We start from the raw sequence: 19210 nt of genomic DNA on the forward strand, positions 1-19210 counted from the left end.
CCCATCGCATGACTATTTGCACTTTATAAAGACAAATTCTTAAAATCAATGGTCAAGGGAAGGGATTTCCAGTGTGTGGGCTTGGGGTTGGTGTGGGCACTGGTTTAGCCATCTGGAATGAAGGCTTTTCCTAAGCTCTTGAAATGCCATCCCACAGGCAGGTGAGTCCAGGTGCGTCTTGCGTCTTCTCCACCTTGCACACAACACCCCTGATTCCTCTTCTTGGTCGCAGTTCTCGAGGTTCACTGGAGTCAGATCCAGGGATCAGTAAGTAGCCCCTCCTGAAGGGAGTCCCCTCACAGTCTCAGGGGAAGCTGAAAGTCTGGGGATCTGTAGATGTCCATCTGAAAAGTGAAAGTGAAAGTCGCTCAGCCGTGTCCAACTCTTTGCGACCCCATAGACTACACAGTCCATGGAATTCTCCAGGCCAGAATACTGGAGTGGGTAGCCTTCCCTTCTCCAGGGGTTCTTCCTGACCCAGGGATCGAACCCAGGTCTCCTGCACTACAGGTGGATCCTTTACCAGCTGAGCCACCAGGGAATCCCAAGAATACTGGGGTGGGTAGCCTATCCCTTCTCCAGCAGATCTTCCTGACCCAGGGATCGAACTGGGGTCTCCTGCATTGCAGGCGGATTCTTTACCAGTCTGGGGTCTTGGGCATATTACCATTCTGAAAATGAGCTTCTCTCTGAAATAGAACTAATAATAATAATAATATCTTCTTTACCCTATTCTCAGCATTGTCTTGAGGAGCAAATGACATAATTAGCTTGCCAAAGCTTTCCCTGGAAAGGTCTTCTCTTGTCACCGGGGAAGGCATCTGTGGAGGAAGTTCTGATGCAGAAAAATCTCATTCCTCAGTCTGCACCCTCCCCAGCACCCCAGATGAGCAGCTGCCAGTTTGGGGGGCCAGCAGCATCACCAGGGTTCAGCACTTCTCCAGGTGTGCTCAGGCCCTAAGCACTAGCTTCCGGTTAGACCACGGTGAAGCAAAAGTCGCTCAGTCATGTCCGCCTCTTTGCGGCCCCATGGACTGTTGCCTGCCAGGCTCCTCTGTCCATGGAATTCTCCAGGCTAGAATACTGGAATGGGTTGCCATTTCCTTCTCCAAGGGATCTTCCCAACCCAGGGATCGAACTGAGTTCTCCCCCACTGCAGGTGGATTCTTTACCATCTGAGCCACCAGGGAAGCCCAGGAATACTGGAGTGGGTGGCCTATCCCTTCTCCATGGGTTTGGTTCAAGTTGAACCAATGACATGTTCAAGTTCACACTCTGTGATCACAGCCCATGACAGACAGTGCTTCGTGTTCATCCTAAGAGGAGGGCTTGCTGCTGCAGTTCTGGCTCCCCCTGCAGATTCTGCAGAGTCCGGTGAGCGATCAACAGCACAATTCAGCCCCTAGAGTCTCTGCATCTCAGGAACAACAGGTGTGAGAAGGACTCGGTGAGCAAACACCTCCATCAGGTCACCTCCCGGCCACGTACACTCGCTCCTGAGACAGACTTGACTCAGAGGGGTCCGCTCCATCCTTGCCTTTCGTGACGAGGCTGTTGGTTGTGTTTTGAAAGATGGTGCTGTGTTCTCAGTGTCTGCATCCCGCACATGCACACGCTGAAATCCTAACACCAAGGTGACGGTGTCTGAAGATGAGGTCTTTGTGGGGGTGATGAGGTCCTGGGGCTGGAGCCTGTATCATGGGATTTCTGCCCTCACGAAGAGACCCCAGGGAGTTCCCCCACGCCCTCCACCCTACAGGGACACACGGAGCATCTGCAGGTCAGAAGAGGGCCCTCACTCAACCAGGCTGGCACCTGATGTCAGCCCTTCAGCCTCCAGAGCCACCAGAAGTAAATTTCTGTTGTCTATAAGCCACAAAAGGCCTGTGGTCTTTTGTTAAAGTATCTCAAACAGACTGAGACCAAGGGCTCACTCTTTCCCAGTTGACCAGTAAGTACTTAGGAGCACCTCATGGACATTAAGTTGAGTAAACTCCGGGAGATGGTGAAGGACAGGGAAGCCTGGCGTGCTTTAGGCCATGGGCTTTGCAGAGAGTTGGACACAACTGAGCGATGGAACCACAACATGTGATGCTGAGGAACCCACAGAATATAAACCATCTTCGATACTGCCCAGGAACCCAGCCTCCTTATTACTACTGTTATTAAGGTTCATTCATTTAGCCAATCCCCTCTCTTCTCACACCTGGTGAGACAAAGGTGAACAGATACGACCCCTGCCATCAGGAAAGAACATCTTTTATAGCATAACAGCAGCAGCCAAAGCCAGAAAATGAGGAAAAGTCAGCCAGTGGTGTCAGACAAGAAGTGGACACCATCCACACTCGTGGTCGGGGACCCTTGACAGCCAGCTGGGGGCGGCCAAGTCCATCCTCCAGAAAACAAGGCCTCCTTCTGAGGGCTCGAGTGACCTTGGGGTCTGTGGATTTGACATGAGGCTTGAGGAGTCTTTGGTATTTAAATAGAGGGAGAGAATGATGTGGACCACAGTGAGAAAGTACCTCTGTACTCAAGGGACAGTGGGAAATAAAATGCCTTAAGCTAAAGGTCACACCAAGCAGGAGTGAGACTTAAGACCTGTGATGATTTGTAAGTGAGCTTTACAAGCCCTGGAAGCCAGGTGGGCACCTCTGGGGCAACTGCTTCCAGCTCTCGAGAACAGGTGCAATGCTCTCTGAGCTTCACTTTTCTCACTTCTACAATGGCCATAACTTACGGGTTTGTATGTGCAATACTTTTAACTTTGACTTGTGGTACCTGCGTCAGACCTAGACAGCATATTAAAAAGCAGAGGCATTACTTTGTCAACATAGGTCCCTCTAGTCAAGGCTATGGTTTTTCCAGTGGTCATGTATGGATGTGAGAGTTGGACTGTGAAGAAAGCTAAGCACAGAAGAATTGATGCTTTTGAACTGTGGTGTTGGAGAAGACTCTTGAGAGTCCCTTGGACTGTGGGGAGATCCAACCAGTCCATCCTAAAGGAAATCAGTCCTGGGTGTTCATTGGAAGGACTGATGCTGAAGCTGAAAATCCAATATTTGGCCACCTGATGCAAAGAACTGACTCATCTGAAAAGACCCTGATCCTGGGAAAGATTGAGGGCAGGAGGAGAAGGGGACAACAGAGGATGAGATGGTTGGATGGCATCACTGACTCAACGGACATGGGTTTCGGTGGACTCCAGGAGTTGGTGATGGACAGGGAGGCCTGGCGTGCTGCGGTTCATGGGGTCGCAAAGAGTCGGGAGTGACTGAACTGAACTGAACTGAACATGTGTCAGATGTTACAATGATAGTGATGGTTGTTAACATCATTGACTTATTTACTGAGCAGTGGTATGATGTAAAGGAATCATTATTAACAGAGGAGGAGGAGCAGGATTCGAGGGGCAGGCTGGGAGGTGAAGTGAGCTCAGGTAAGGGGCACTGACATCTGGACCAAGGGGGTTCTGAGGAGAGAACGGAGGGCAGGCTGATGTCTCTAGGTCTCCTGCTTGGGGATTATGTGGACATCCCCTCATGGGAAGCTCTGATTTCAGGGCAGACTTCTTGTTTCACTGGCAGGCAAAGGGCTTGATCCTGAAAGCCTTAGGGGGTGGGTGTCCGCAACCCTGGGGTACAGTCCTGTAGCCACCCACAGGGTGTGCACAGGTGGGGTCAGTCCTCGTGCAGTAAATCACCCCAGACACATGATGCTGTAAAATGAACCAAAGAGCCAGAAAACCGCTCTGCGGTTGGGTGGTCCCCAGGCTACACCCACCTCACCACACGGGCAGGGGTCCTGACTCTAAACCCACCACACCACATGAGCAGGAGTCTGCACTCTACATGCACCTCACGGCTCGAGCAGGGGTCCCCAGGTTACACCCACCTCACCACACGAGCAGGGGTCCCCACGGTTTACCCACAACACCACAGGAGCAGTTGTCATACCCTGAAGACAATAGCTTGCTGTGATTGTTGATGAGGTTAACAGAAGCACATTCTTAGATTTCTCTGAGATAGTTTTCCCGCAGCTGGAGTCTGGGAACAGTCCCCTAGGCCCGGTCCCGGACACACTGCTGGCTCAGCTGCTGGGGCTGGGTCCTGGGTCAAAGCAGCCCTTTCCTCCCAGCCCAGATTGGCCTTTCTTTTAATTACCTCCATGTTTCTATACTATTTTGCTTAATCTGTAAGCTAGATTATGAGCTAGAATGATATAATTGGGCCTACATATGATTTCCTTATAGCATTGTTTATTGGTGTGTAAACAGCAGACCCCAGAACTGCTTATAAATATACTGTGAAGCAGTGAACTGTTGGCTTTTGGGAGAGTTCAAGTTGCTTCTAATTATTATGTGACTTGGAAGCAAAATTTCTTAACCTGAATTTATTCATCATTTTTTGCAGCAATTGATCGGTAACTTTGGAAAATAGTGATAGATCTATGAGACAATAATCATATATATTTTCCTTTCTGTGACACAAAATGTTACATCGATTTGCCTTGGCAAAGAATTAGAATTCAGTTAGAGCAATTAGAATTATTTAAGTTAAAAAGTGAAAGTCTGTCTTAGTCTTCAATTCCCCATTCCTTTTCCCAAAGCTAATCCTTGTTGGCCATCGGGTCTGTGCTCATGTAAACGCTTCCTGGGCTGTGACGCATGGGCACGTGGAAATGGACAGCGTGTCACCAGGTCTCTGAGCTGCACGGTTGTGGGCGGATGGAATTAGCTGTATCTGCTGCTCTGCGCGGTTCTGTATCAGGCGGCTCTGCCCCACACTGACCCTGCTGGTCGAGACACACAGGCGACCCTAGACTCTGACGGTGGTCTGGCCGGTGTGCCACTGGCGGTGTCTCCTGTTTGATCATACGCCGTGTGGGCTGCTCTCTGCAGGCCTCTCTGGCTGCCAGGAGCTGGGCTTGTCCTCACACTGCTCAGCTCCTTACTGTACAGAGCCTGCTGCCGGCCCCAGGATCCCCAGGCAGGGCCAGCCTCCAGCCCCTCTCTTCTGTGTAGGAGTCCCGATAGCTCCCCTAAAAGCCCGCACCGTGAGAAGCGAGTTTCCTTTCCAATGTGCATTTTGAGAACCGACGAGACGTTAGCTTTAGATGGTGGTGCAAGGCTGGGAACAGCTAGTGGCAGACCCGACTGCGCTTGTGACGTCTGTGTCTGAAAGGCTCCAAACCGCAGGCTGCATTTGCTGGGATCCTTCTGTGGTGCTGGTGCTCATGCTGGAATCAACTCTATTGCTGAGAGCTCTAGATGAAGGTCATGCTCTGAGAAGCGACGTGGCCCAGGAGACCTGAGAGAAACAGGGGGATCCGAAAGCCCAGGCACGGGCGGGAGAGTTGACCTTCTCAAGTCAAAGTTACACCCCAACCCTCTCCGTCGTGGACGTCATCAGGCAGATAGCTGGGAGAGTCAACTCAGGACACACAGAGAGAGGGCGTGTCCTCTGAACGTGAGCGGAAGGAGGATGAGAAAGGCTGCACCATTTCCCCGGTTTCCTGCCATCTCTTCCTAAGACATCTTCACTCGTGATCATGCGTTTCCCCTTCCTCATCCACCTCCGCAGCTCTGTCTTCTGAACGCGATCATATTCTCTTCTCTGAAAAGCAGAATTAGACAGGAGTTTCACAGCCGACCTGGAGCTGAGCTGTCCCCTGAGGAACATATTCTGGAAGGAAGAATGTGAGCCAGGGAGGGCCACAGACACTCCTTGAAGTTGGCACGGGGGGAAACAGGCCTTCTCTTAAGAGCTGCTGCTCCCAAGTGACGGCTCGTCTCAGCCTGGCTGCTGAGCGATCGTCTGATCGATCAGCTTCCACTGATGGTTACACACTGTCAGCGTGTAACAATTACACACTCATATACATGAGGTGCATGAGCAGAGTGTCGAGGGCACCGTGACCAGGGCCACACCCAACCTGGGGCTGAGACACGACTCTCTTCCGACCATCAGCCCCATGCACCATCCCCGATGCACCCACCAAGCTGCACGGAGGGCGTAGAGGGCAGCCCTCCCACTCCGCCAGCCCAGGCGAGGGTCCTGAGAGCAGCAGGGTCCAGTGGGGGCTTCGGTTCCTTCCTGAGCCTCCGAGTCGGCTCCTGGAGAAGGATTTGCATCTGACTGAGCCGAGCAGGGCTTGTCTGGCTCTTATGACTCAGTGTGGTAAGTCTGGGGAAGAGGCTCTGTCAAAACATGCCCGTCATTTTTTACCCAATCTCATATAGAAATCTTAGAGAAAGAAAAAAAGGCAAGAAGCATTTCCACTGGCACAACCCCACAACCGTGACTCAGGGTGCCAGGAAGTTTACTCATGTGTCTTCTGAGCAACACTTAGGATCCTCAGGAAGGCACCTAGAGCAGGGACCTGGTGTTCCCAGCTCAGCGTGTGGTCCCTGCAGGGCAGAGAGTGGGGCAGACGGGCCCGAGTCTGCCATCAGCTGAGTCATGCTCACGCAGGAGCACTTCAGGGCAGAAAGGCACCTTCAGGGCCACTGAAGTCCTGGTGGCCCTCGGGCGGCATTCAGAACCGCACAGGCGCACCTGCAGTGCAGACAGACAGAGGAGACCTGAGTGTGCTCACAGGTGAAGGAGCACACGGCCTGCGTAGACAGTTCTCTGGCCAGGAATTCATTCCCAGGGCCTGACAGCAAGGGGCTGGAGACTGTAGGCATACTGATACCTGCAGCTAAAGGAAATATTCTACATTTTTAGTTCAGCTCTGTTATCAGAGAACGTGAACTTCAGGGAGGTACATGAATGTTCACACCACTGTGGGTTAAGATGGGTCTGGCTAATGTAGTGATAACACATCTGTTTACTAATATTCCATAAAAAGAGCAGTTCTGTTTTAACCGTTGTATTACAGTTTCAGCATCGGAAGTGTCAGGTCTATATGGAACTGCCTGAGTAGGATCTGATAGAGATGAAGAGGGCAGGACCCTGTGGAGCCCCGGGCAGGAATCCTCCCGGTGCCCCGCCAGCCTCTGACCTTTCCTGAGGTCCACAGGACAACAATACAAAAATGACCTTCACAACCCAGATAACCACGATGGTGTGATCACTCACCTAGAGCCAGACCTCCTGGAATTCGAAGTCAAGTGGGCCTTAAGAAGCATCACTACCAACAAAGCTAGTGGAGGTGATAGAATTCCAGTTGAGCTATTTCAAATCCTGAAAGATGATGCTGTGAAAGTGCTGCACTCAATACACCAGTGAATTTGGAAAACTCAGCAGTGGCCACAGGACTGGAAAAGGTCAGTCTTCGTTCCAATCCCAAAGAAAGGCAATGCCAAAGAATGCTCAAACTACCGCACAATTGCACTCATCTCACACACTAGTAAAGTAATGCTCAAAATTCTCCAAGCCAGGCTTCAGTGGTACATGAACCATGAACTTCCAGATGTTCAAGCTGGATTTAGAAAAGGCATAGGAACCAGAGATCAAATTGCCAACATCCGTTGGATGACCAAAAAAGCAAGAGAGTTCCAGAAAAACATCTACTTCTGCTTTATTGATTACGCCAAAGCCTTTGACTGTGTGGATCACAACAAACTGGAAAATTCTTCAAGAGATGGGAATACCAGACCACCTGACCTGCCTCCTGAGAAATCTGTATGCAGGTCAAGAAGCAATAGTTAGAACTGGACATGGAAAACCAGACTGGTTCCAAATTGGGAAAGGAGTACATCAAGGCTGTATATTGTCACCCTGCTTATTTAACTTATATGCAGAGTACATCATGCAAAATGCCAGGCTGGATGAAGCGCAAGCTGGAATCAAAATTGTTGGGAGAAATATCCTCAGATATGCAGGTTACACCTCCCTTATGGCACAAAAAGAAGAGGAACTAAAGAACCTCTTGATGAAAGTGAAACAAGAGAGTGAAAAAGCTGACTTAAAACTCAACAAATGTTGAAGTTCATGGCATCCGGTCCCATCACTTCATGGCAAATAGATGAGGAAACAGTGGAAACAGATTTTGGGGGGCTCCAGAATCACTGCAGATGGTGACTTCAGCCATGAAATGAAAAGATTCTTGCTCCTTGGAAGAAAAGCTATGACCAACCTAGACAGCATATTAAAAAGCAGAGACATTACTTTGCTGACAAAGGTCCATCTAGTCAAAGCTATGGTTTTTCCAGTAGTCATGTATAGATGTGAGAGTTGGACTATAAAGAAAGTTTATCCCTGAAGAATTGATGCTTTTGAAGTGTGGTGTTGGAGAAGACTCTTGAGAGTCCCTTGGACTGCAAGGAGATCCAACTAGTCCATCCTAAAGGAGATCAGTCCTGGGTGTTCATTGAAAGGACGGATGCTGAAGTTGAAGCTCCAATACTTTGGCCACCTGATGGGAAGAGCTGATTCGTTTCAAAAGACCCTGATGCTGGGAAAGATTTCAAAAGACCCTGGGCAGGTGGAGAAGGGGACGACAGAGGATGAGGTGGTTGGATGGCATCACCGACTCAATGGACATGAGTTTGGGTGGACTCCGGGAGTTGGTGATGGACAGGGAGGCCCGGCGTGCTGCAGTCCATAGGACATGGCTGAGAGACTGAACTGACTGACTGAGCTCCAAAGGGCAGGTTTGAGCAGTTTCTAATCAGGGGAGGGAAGGGAGGAGGGGAGGATGAAGATATAAGGAAGGGGCAGCCAAGAAACAATAACGCAGCCTTCGAGCAGTGCTCCCCTTGCCTCAGGGGAAGCGCAGAACAACGCCTTTAAGCTCTTTAAGATGTCGGCATTCTTCATGCCGAGAAAGCCCACCTGAGGCTACATTGAAAGAACCAGAGAAGCTCAAGAAGAGTTCCTGAGACCAGATTGGAGGACTGGAGACCCCGGGCACACACTGGTCTTATCGGCAGCCCCTCCCTTGAGCAGTTGCTGTAAACTCTTCAGCAAGGCCCCCTCCCCACTGGGCTGGGACATGGTCTTCCAGGACAGGAGGCCACTGTGCCCCCTGTGCCCGGCAGAGCCACAGGGCCGCTCTTCTCTGCTTCACCCACACTGTGCCCCCTGTGCCCGGCAGAGCCACAGGGCTGCTCTTCTCTGCGTCACCCACACTGTGCCCCCTGTGCCCGGCAGAGCCACAGGGCTGCTCTTCTCTGCGTCACCCGCAGCCCGTGTCCAGGCTTCTGTCTGGCGCTGGTGCAGACGCCGAGCGTTCGGCAATGGAAGGCAAGCTTGCATTTCAGAAAGACAAGTGACGGCCGGCCGGCAGGAAGTGTGCATCGAGCACGCACTGGCCTTTCCCAGGCTCGGCGCCTGGACCCAGAACAGCCGTGAGCGCTCAGCCTCCAGCGTGGGAGGCGGGCTCTGCACTCTGAGCTCTGGAGACCAGAGTGCGGGACGGTGGGTGTGGAAGACGTGGGTGCTCATCCCGGATGGAGACTCTGAGTCTTTGAGCCCAGATGACCTGTGGGTGTGAGCTGACAGGAGCATGGCTGGTGCACCTGCCTCTGTCACTAAACATTAGGTTTATAAATTGTCCTGTACACGGAAGAGCCGCTGGAGTTGAAAAGGAACCTCTGTACTCCCAGCGTGTGTGGGCATGTGTGCAGGTGTGTGTGCAGGGGGGTGTGTATGTATGTGGGTGTGTATGTGTGTGGACATGTGTGTGGCTGTGCACATGTGTGTGTGCATAGGTGTGTGCGTGTGTATATGTGTGTGGATGTGTGTGTGCATGTGGGCATGTATGTGTACATGTGTGGGTGCGTATAGGTGTGTGTATATATAGGCACGTGTGTGGGTGTGTGTGGGTGTGTATAGGTGTGTATATATGTGGGCACATGTGTGTGGGTGTGTGTGGCCATGTATGTGTATGTGTGTGGGTGTGTATGTGTGTGTGCACGTGTGCATGGGGGTGTGTGTGTACATGTGGGCCTGTGTGTGTGTGTGTGTGTGTGTGTGGATGTGGGCATGTGTGTGTGTGTATCTGGGTGGGTGTGCATGTATGTGTACGTGTGTGGGTGTGTATAGGTGTGTATATGTGGGCCTGTGTGTGTGTGTGTGGGGTGTATGTGTGTGGGCATATGTGCACGTGTGTGGGTGTGTATAAGTATATATGTGGGCATGTGTGTGGGTGTGTGTGTGTACATGTGGGCCTGTGTGTGGGTGTGCAGGGGCATGTGGGGGGGGCGGGTATGTGTGGGGGCATGTGTTCATGTGTGTGTGTGTACGTGTGTGGGTGTGTGTGGGTGTGCATGTGTGTGCACATGTGCGTGCGGGGGGGTGTATGTGTGGGCCTGTGTATGTGTGTGCGTGACAGATGAGCATTGGCCACAAAGCAGATTTCCTCAGACTTTTCACTGTCATTAGCTATAAATAAAATCACAAATTGCAATTTGTATTAAAAGCAAAATATATATTAAAATATTACAGGGTAACTCCAAATTAATGAGTCTAGACTTTAATACACACAAAAATTTACCAATTCTCATGCTAATTTTCAAACCTGGTTTTTCAGGGTAATTTTAAAACCTTTCTAGCTCCATGTGCGTGTTTCTGAACCACTCTGTTCTTTATGTGTTTGGGTAAGTTCTCACTAGAGAAAACAATGAAAGCTGCATGGCTGCCTGAGCGTCCCGAGGGAAGCTGTGCTGTCTTACTGCGAGCCCCACTTGCCAAGCCCCTCAGTGTGTCCCCGTGTTGAGGTGTGACCAGGAAGCAAGGACAGTGTGTTCTAGAGGATTTATGGTAATGCCGTGGGAGGCGCCCGGGGGTCTCTCCACTCGCCCGACACACTCCACACTCAGCTGCCACCATTAACACCTGGGCTGTGGGAGCCGCGGACTGGGCTTAGTGAGCATCGCTGAACTTGGAGGTTCGCTCCAGAAACAACAGTGTTGACAAGGACACTCCTAGTTCTCTCCACTTTTTGATATTCCAGTTCAGCCTTTTTTGCTTAAACAAAATACATTCTCTCCTTGACAATAAGGATTATCTTGAAATCACCTTGATATTTTCTTTTCCAACTAAAACTGTCCCTCACACTGAGACACTCTTGCAGAAAAGCTTGATGGAAAGTTGGTAGATAAATTCTAAATTTACATCAAATAAGAAAATGTATTTTGTTGTTGTTCTTTTAAAATAAAATTGACTGGACATTCAGAAACATCCTTGTCATCAACAGACTCTATTTGGTTATGAATGAAGTGACATTATTTCTAGCAAATACTTACACATCTCAAATATTTTTCACTTATTAACTTGTTTCTTATTTGCATCTAAATGATAAGAAAAGATAATCTTACAAAGTTGGTGATAATTGGTCAATTTAAATATAAAGTGCACTTGTTTTACCTTCAAAACCAGATGTGTATTTAAAAATATTAAATATCTTAGATTTCAGAATAAGTTAATTCAAGGTTTAGAAGCACTTTCTGCTTGTCCACCATCCCCCTCGTGTCAGGATTTCTGCGTAGAGTCCTGTGCGGCCCCCGCGTGCGGTTGGCTGCTTGTAAAGGCGTCCTTGTGAACCCAGAGAAGAGGGCTCCTGTCACTCAGCTGCTCTTGTGCTGTTGTCTTGCCCTCTAGAAAATGAACCCAGAGGAGAACTGGTGAGATCGCGTCCTCTCCGGACCCCGATCGACAGAGGGAGAGAGTCAGACCCACAGAGCACCTGCCCGGCTGCTGAGTTCAGGTACCGGTCGTCCGCTCTCGAGGGGCTGAGGACAAGCGTCTCCTCTCCCTGTGCCCCAAATTGCCACTGAGTCACCACCCCCATCTCAGCTTCCTGGTGCTGCCAGGCTTCTGGGAGGCAGATGAAATCCTGTCATACACGCTTTCCAAACAGACACTTTGTGCTAAAAAGAGCCCTTGGCAGTGAAATGAGAGCGTGCATGCCTTGTTCTTGCTCCTGAAGCCAGGCAGATGCCTGCATCCCTTGGGGTGCTTTGAGGGGTCCCTGGGACCCCCAGGGTGGGGGACGTGGACTCTCAGATGGAAAGGCGTCATCTTGAATCATTGCCCCCAAATCTGCATTGGTCAGTAAGGTTTATTGACTATGGCTCGGAGCTCGGGGGTGGGTTGGCAGACGGCAGGGGGAGGCTGTCAGGCAGCACAGCTTCCGGGGACTCTCACCGCCCAGAGTCCCCACACCTGTCACGCCAGTCAGTTCCCACTGGGGCAGAGCTCAGCCTCAGAGCGTGTGCAGGAAACTGGCCTCAGAAACGCTCGTGGTATCTTTTCTATAACCAGACTCAGGATCCATTTTCCACCTGGGACTTCGCTGGGGGAAATGGGAAGGTTCTGGCGCGCTGGTGGTTTCCGAGAACTCTGGCAGCTTTGAAGGCTCAGCGTGTGATGGCAATTTGTCTTTCTGCTGGCTCCCCATTTGCCTGTCTGATAACAGAGCTCCTCACTGTGACGTGGAGTGAGAGGCTGGGACCGGCTTCCAGACGCTCCAGCCTCGTGGGTGCTGCCGTCTTCAGAGCTCTGTGAACTGGAACAATAGGTCACGCTTGCTGTAATTATTTTCTCGTCTATATCTCGCTCCCTTTCCCTAAAGAAACCATTCGCTGGTTTAGTTTGGGAAAGGCATTATGTTTAATCATCATTTGCCTGGAGTTTAAAAAAAAAAAAAGCTATACACATTGAGCATTAAAGTAACAGCTGACTTTAAGGTCAGTTAAAGTTTCTGAACTGTAGCTGTTTCACACAGAGCGGTTATGTTGTCTAATCTCCTTGTGCTTTGGTCACGAATTAAAGAATATTTAGTGGAATATTTCACATGGGTCTGAATTGGTGTTTCTGGCATGGAGTTAAGTGTTCAATATTTAAATGATGGTTATCAGCGTGGTGTACTGCAGAGCATTCAAAGACCAGTCTCAATGGAGATTAGACAAGAATAGATAAGTAAAGAAACAGATAAATAAGCTAGGTTTTGAAGAGGAATCCATGTTTACACTCAACTGTGGCTTTGCGTGGGCATCTTGGTGGAGGCAGGATGTTTGATTCTGAGACCTGTGCATTTTCAAGGCAGGTGGTTGGACGTGCTCAAAAAAGGATTAAAAATTCTAGCCTGCCCGGCCTCTGGCCAAGTGTCACGGGCCCTGAAGGTGGTGGACTCTTGTGGGTGTGACGCACGCTTGGAGGCCCCGAGGCCGACGGGAGAACAGTCACAGTGACGGCAGGAGCACGACCAACACTCACACCCGCCCTGACCGCGTCTCGCCCCCGTGGGCTCCGGTGACGTCCAGGAGGCCCTCGGGGCACAGCGCCAAAGGCAGGGGCACCCACACTTGCGATCTGATTCCTGGATACGGCTACCTGTTCTCTTACCCTTCGAAGATCCGTGTGTGGCCCTTGGGGGATAATCCATATATATTTGCTCTGAGTGTGTCACACTTAAGTTCCTGGGCGATGAAATAAAACAGTAGATTGACGTGAACAGATTAGCATTTTAAAATGGGAGCATGTGTGTGTCATAACAGGAGTTTCTGGGACAAAGGGTAAATCTTCACATGCCTGTCTATAAGAGGAAAAGGTATAAATCATCAGACAGCTTAGATCGGGGGGGCCAACTTTTAATACAAAGGGCCAGGTGGTAAATACCTTAGTATTAGCAGGTCCTGTCATCTCACCACTGTTGTGAGAAAGGAGCCAGGATGACGAGTCAGCAAGAGCTCGGGGCCGTGTCCCAATAAAACTTTATTCACAAAGTTGGTGGCAGGTGGCTCTGGCCCTCAGGCCAGGATTTTACTGACCTCTCAGTTCAGTTCAGTTCAGTCACTGAGTCATGTCCGACTCTTTGCGACCCCATGAACCGCAGCACGCCAGGCCTCCCTGTCCATCACCAACTCCCGGAGTTCACCCAAACCCGTGTCCATTGAGTCAGTGATGCCATCCGACCATCTCATCCTCTGTCGTTCCCTTCTCCTCCTGCCCTCAATATTTCCCAGCATCAGGGTCTTTTCAAATGAGTCACATCTCCGCATCAGGTGGCGAAAGTATTGGAGTTTCAGCTTCAACATCAGTCCTTCCAATGAACACCCAGGACTGATCTCCTTTAGAATGGACTGGTTGGGTCTCCTTGCAGTCCAAGAGACTCTCAAGAATCTTCTCCAACACCACAGTTCAAAAGCATCAGTTCTTTGGTGCTCAGCTTTCTTTATAGTCCAACTCTCACATCCATACATGACTCCTGGAGAAACCATAGCCTTGACTAGACGGACCTTTCTTGGCAAAGTAATGTCTCTGCTTTTAAATATGCCATCTAGGTTGGTTATAACTTCCTTCCAAGGAGTAAGTGTCTTTTAATTTCATGGCTGCAGTCACCATCTGCAGTGATTTTGGAGCCCCCAAAAATAAAGTCTCTCACTGTTTCCACTGTTTCCCCACCTATTTGCCGTGAAGTGATGGGACTGGATGCCATGATCTTAGTTTTCTCAATGTTGAGCTTTAAGGTAACTTTTTCACTCTCGTCTTTCACTTTCATCAAGAGGCTCTTTAGTCCCTCTTCACTTTCTGCCATAAGGGTGGTGTCATCTGCATATGTGAGGCTATTGATATTTCTCCGGGCAATCTTGATTCTAGCTTGTGCTTCCTCCAGCCCAGCATTTCTCATGATGTACTCTGCATATAAGTTAAATAAGCAGGGTGACAACATACAGCCTTTTCCTATTTGGAATCTTTTGCAATTTGGAAAATTGTCCAAATTGTCCTATTTGGAACCAGTCTGTTGTTTTTCTTTTCCTATTTGGAACCAGTCTGTTGTTCCATGTCCAGTTCTAACTGTTGCTTCCTGACCTGCATATAGGTTTCTCAAGAGGCAGTTCAGGTGGTCTGGTATCCCCATCTCTTTCAGAATTTTCCACAGTTTATTGTGATCCACACAGTTAAAGGCTTTGGCATAGTCAATATAGCAAAAATAGATGTTTTTCTGGAACTCTCTTGTTTTTTCTATGATCCAGCAGATGTTGGCATTTTGATCTCTGGTTCCTCTGCCTTTTCTAAAACCAGCTTATAGAATGTGGTCCACTGGAGAAGGGAATGGCAAACCACTTCAGTATTCTTGCCCTGAGAACCCCATGAACAGTATGAAAAGGCAAAATGATAGGATACTAAAAGAGGAACTCCCCAGGTCAGTAGGTGCCCAATATGCTACTAGAGATCAGTGGAGAATTAACTCCAGAAAGAATGAAGGGATGGAGCCAAAGCAAAAACAACACCCAGTTGTGGATGTGACTGGTGATAGAAGCAAGGTCTGATGCTGTAAAGAGCAATATTGCACAGGAACCTGGAATGTCAGGTCCATGAATCAAGGCAAATTGGAAGTGGTCAAACAGGAGATGGCAAGAGTGAATGTTAACATTCTAGGAATCAGCGAACTAAAATGGACCAGAATGGGTGAATTTAACTCAGATGACCATTATATCTACTACTGTGGGCAGGAATCCCTTAGAAGAAATGGAGTAGCCATCATGGTCAGCAAAAGAATCCGAAATGCAGTACTTGGATGCAATCTCAAAAACGACAGAACGATCTCTGTTCGTTTCCAAGGCAAACCATTCAATATCACGGTAATCCAAGCCTACTGGCCTCTAGTAAACATCTAGATAAGAGCTCCTGAATGGTTGCTGTTGCATGTGGGAAAGAGGGTATAACTCTGACTCTCTCCTCAAATTTTACTACTTGCAAACTCACCCAGTAGAGACTGCAGGGATGACGCTCCATAGACAAGCGCTTGGCTGGCGTGTGAGCCAGGGAGTCAGGGTGGAGCCTACCCAGAGTCTGCAAGAAGGCGGAAGAGCAGCTGTCACGCCTGCCGCAGGCGGGGCAGGCCCACGAAACCCGTGGGGTTTAGAGGGGACAACACTTTCTAGTGATTTCGTCCCTTTATCAACTGGCTTGCCAAGAAATATCCTGAAATCATCCTGAAAATCATGTGGGTACAAAGTCAAGTGAAAACAAGCACTGGACCTGTGGCCCCCTCTGTACACACACGGGCTTGCGTGTGTCAAGCCTCACAGCAGGAGAGCTGTTGTGTGATGTAACCAGTGACGCCCCTGTGGCTCCGCGGCACTGTGTACCGGGCCGGGCTACGGGGCAGGCAACACTGCACAGGTTGGTGAAACGTGGGCTTCAGTTTGTGTTTCCAAATACTCTGTAACTCCAAATATATAGTGTTCTCGTCATTCAGTTGCTAAGTCAAGCCGAATCTTTGCAGCCCCATGGACTACAGTACGCCACGCCAGGCTTCCCCATCCTTCACTATCTCCCAGAGTTTGCTCAAACTCATGTCCCTTGAGCTGGTGATGCCGTCCAAATACACGCTGTTGTTGTTTAATCGCTAAGTCACGTCCAGCTCTTTGCCAACTACATAGACTATCACCCAGGAGAAGGCGGTGGCGCCCCACTCAGCACCCCACTCGGCACCCCACTGGGCACCCCACCCAGTGCTCCTGCCTGGAGAATCCCATGGACGGGGGAACCTGGTGGGCTGCAGTCCATGGGGTCGCTGAGGGTCGGACATGACTGAGCGACTTCTCTTTCACTTTTCACTTTCATGCATTGGAGAAGGAAATGGCAACCCACTCCAGTGTTCTTGCCTGGAGAATCCCAGGGACGGGGGAGCCTGGTGGGCTGCCATCTATGGGGTCACACAGAGTCAGACACGACTGAAGTGACTTAGCAGCAGCAGCAGCAGACTATAACCCACTAGGCTCCTCCGTCCATGGGATTCTCCAGGCAAGAATACTGGAGTGGGTTGCCATTTCCTTCTCCAGGGGATATTCCCAACCCAGGGGTCAAACCTGCATCTGTGAATTGGCAGACGGAGTCTTCACCACTGAGCCACCGTGGAAGCATATATATATTTACATGTTGTGTCCCAACATTCTTGTAAGAAAGGTATATATATTTACTGGGGGTCAGAGGTGGAAGGAATATTTAATTTTCACTTTATGCCATTATTTTCCACTGAGTTTCCTGGAGTGTGTGTTACTGTGTTAAATGTGATTCGAGGCGTTCAGTCCTATGCAGCACCTTAGGCCTTTTCCATGAAGCACCACACTGCCATGGTGCCTTCCTGAATGCCATCTTTTCTTTGCTTGGCCCCACCCCTCCTGCAAAGCTGATGTCCATAAATCTGCAGACACTAACCCTGCTGCCTGGAGCCCATGTGTTTTCTGGAGTGTTTCTGAGCCTGTGTTTCCTACAGGTACCAGTGAAGGGAATGTATTTAACCCACATTTAAAGCCAATACATGCCAATTTTTTCAGCATTTTATTTACTTTTGGCTGTTATGTGTCTTTGTTGCTGCGCCACTTTCTCTAGCTGTGGCGAGTGGGGGCTACTCCCTCGTCCCCAGCGCCAGCCCCTCGCTGCAGCGGGATCTCCCGTCACGGAGCCCCGGCTCCAGAGGGCGGGCTCGGTGGCTGCAGCCTGTGGGCCCAGCTGCCCCTCAGCCTGTGGGCTCTTCCCAGGCCGGGGGTCAAACCTGTGTCGCCTGCGTCGACAGGCAGATTCTTAACCACTGGAGCATGAGAGAAGCCCCTTGTTTGGTTGGTTTTTTAAATTATAAAAAAAGTTAAATAAATTACTACAAGCATCATCCATACACATAACTGTGCATTTCTGTAACATTTTTGACTCAGCTGCTCCGTACAAACGGTAGAATTAGGGAATTCTGCCGCATATCTGTTCACATTTAACCCTTTAATGGTAAGGGGGCACATATACCCCCCAAAACACACCACACACTGTGGAAAGAGCTGTAAGAGGGGTGTGCAGAAAGTGATAAAGTCTAACTCACCCTAAAAATGGGAGAAGCTCAGTGCTCCTGGGGAGGTCGTGTGGATTCCTGGAGAATTCACACACACTTTGCAGACAGACGTGGGTGTCATAGACGATGCTCCAGCTTCTGCAAAGACCGAGGGGTCTGAGGGTGGGGCAGGAGGGGGCGTGGCCGCCGTGAGTCGGGGGTGAGCTCTGCGGTGGTGAGGAAACCTGGGCGAGTCTAAACACGGCCGCCGGGAGGGCACCTGTCCTCGACAAGACGGTGAGAAGGACCGCGGTTCAGAGCTCCACGCGGTAGGCCGAGGTCTCCCCCAGGGCAAGGCTGCTTGGGAAGAGGCGGGGACAGTGGCCGTGGAGGGAGGCAGGACGGTGTGTAAGTCCGGGTGAGACGCAGACAGCACCGCACGGGACGTAAGGGACAGAACAGCCCGGACTTGAAAGCAGGAAGAAATGACACCCTCAGTCTTCCGGAATCTCAGTATTTCCATCCGTAAAAAGGCTGGATGTCTTCTGCTTCGTCATCGGTTGAGGATGGCCTGAAACCACGCCCTTGACACCCAGGGCTGAGCGCCTTGGGCCCCGCTCACCCTCCTTCATTGTAGTCATTGTGATTATTATTCATAAAGAACCGAGACACACTCGCTTCGCCATCAAAGATAAGGCAGAAGTAATCTGACTTACATCTGTGTTGTGCTTTCTGCTCTTCCAATCAAAGTGCCTTCTCTTGCCATGCAGCTGTGTAAAAATGAAGAAGCGCTCCACGAACTGATGCAGACAGATTTCAAGGATATTTTGTTAAAGAAAAAAGCAAGATGCCGAAGAGAAGCAGACGTCTGAACTGCACGTCTCTTTGCTATATTTGCATAGAAACTTCTGGATGGCGGACAGGAAGCCAGTAGAAGTGTCTCTGTCGTCACCGTGCAGAGCAGGCAGAATCCAGGGGGGTCTCCATTGTTTGTACTCATTCGTTTATTCATGTTTTACTTATTTTGAGCCACACAAATATAAAGGAAGGAAGGGAAGGAGGGCCAGGAAGGGGTGGTGGAGGAGAGCAAGGAGGGGGAAGGGAGGAGACGGATGGGAGAGGGGAGGTGAGTGAGGAAGGGCAGGACCCAGCCCAGCAGCCTGTGCGATGCTGGGGACATGCGCTCAGCACCTCTAAGCAACCGCATGTCTCCCGTGATCCTACACTCCACGCACGCCCCTCTCCCTAAAATCCTCTAACTAAAAGTTTGTTTTACAAAGTATGAAACAGGAAGCTATGTCACTGCTTGTCCACTTATTCAGTAATAAAATTATAATTTCAAGGTCAGCTTTCAAAATGATTCAAGTGTTTTCTAAAATAACATTCAGGAGATAGCTATGTAATGACAAAAATTGGAAAAATATAGCAACATACTCTTTAGAGATTCTTTAGAGTATAAAAAGAAGGTGATTTTATATCTTAGCTTCATTTTTTA

General features: G+C 49.8%; 1 protein-coding gene across 17 annotated transcripts in view; it reads left to right on the top strand.

Moving 5' to 3' along the window:
* The window catches only part of MYT1L (myelin transcription factor 1 like), a 396883-nt gene that overhangs the window by 133215 nt on the left and 244458 nt on the right, over positions 1–19210 (top strand). For 16 of the 17 annotated variants that reach the window (XM_061426756.1, XM_061426757.1, XM_061426755.1 and 13 more), the window contains exon 3: positions 11547–11652. The exons of the other annotated variant lie outside the window; for it this stretch is intronic. The gene's annotated coding sequence lies outside the window, so the exon portion shown is untranslated. The remainder of the gene's footprint in view (positions 1–11546; positions 11653–19210) is intronic. 17 annotated transcript variants of the gene reach the window in all.

Source organism: Bos javanicus, chromosome 8 (genome assembly GCF_032452875.1).
Source record: "Bos javanicus breed banteng chromosome 8, ARS-OSU_banteng_1.0, whole genome shotgun sequence".
Taxonomy (NCBI): Eukaryota; Metazoa; Chordata; class Mammalia; order Artiodactyla; family Bovidae; genus Bos; species Bos javanicus.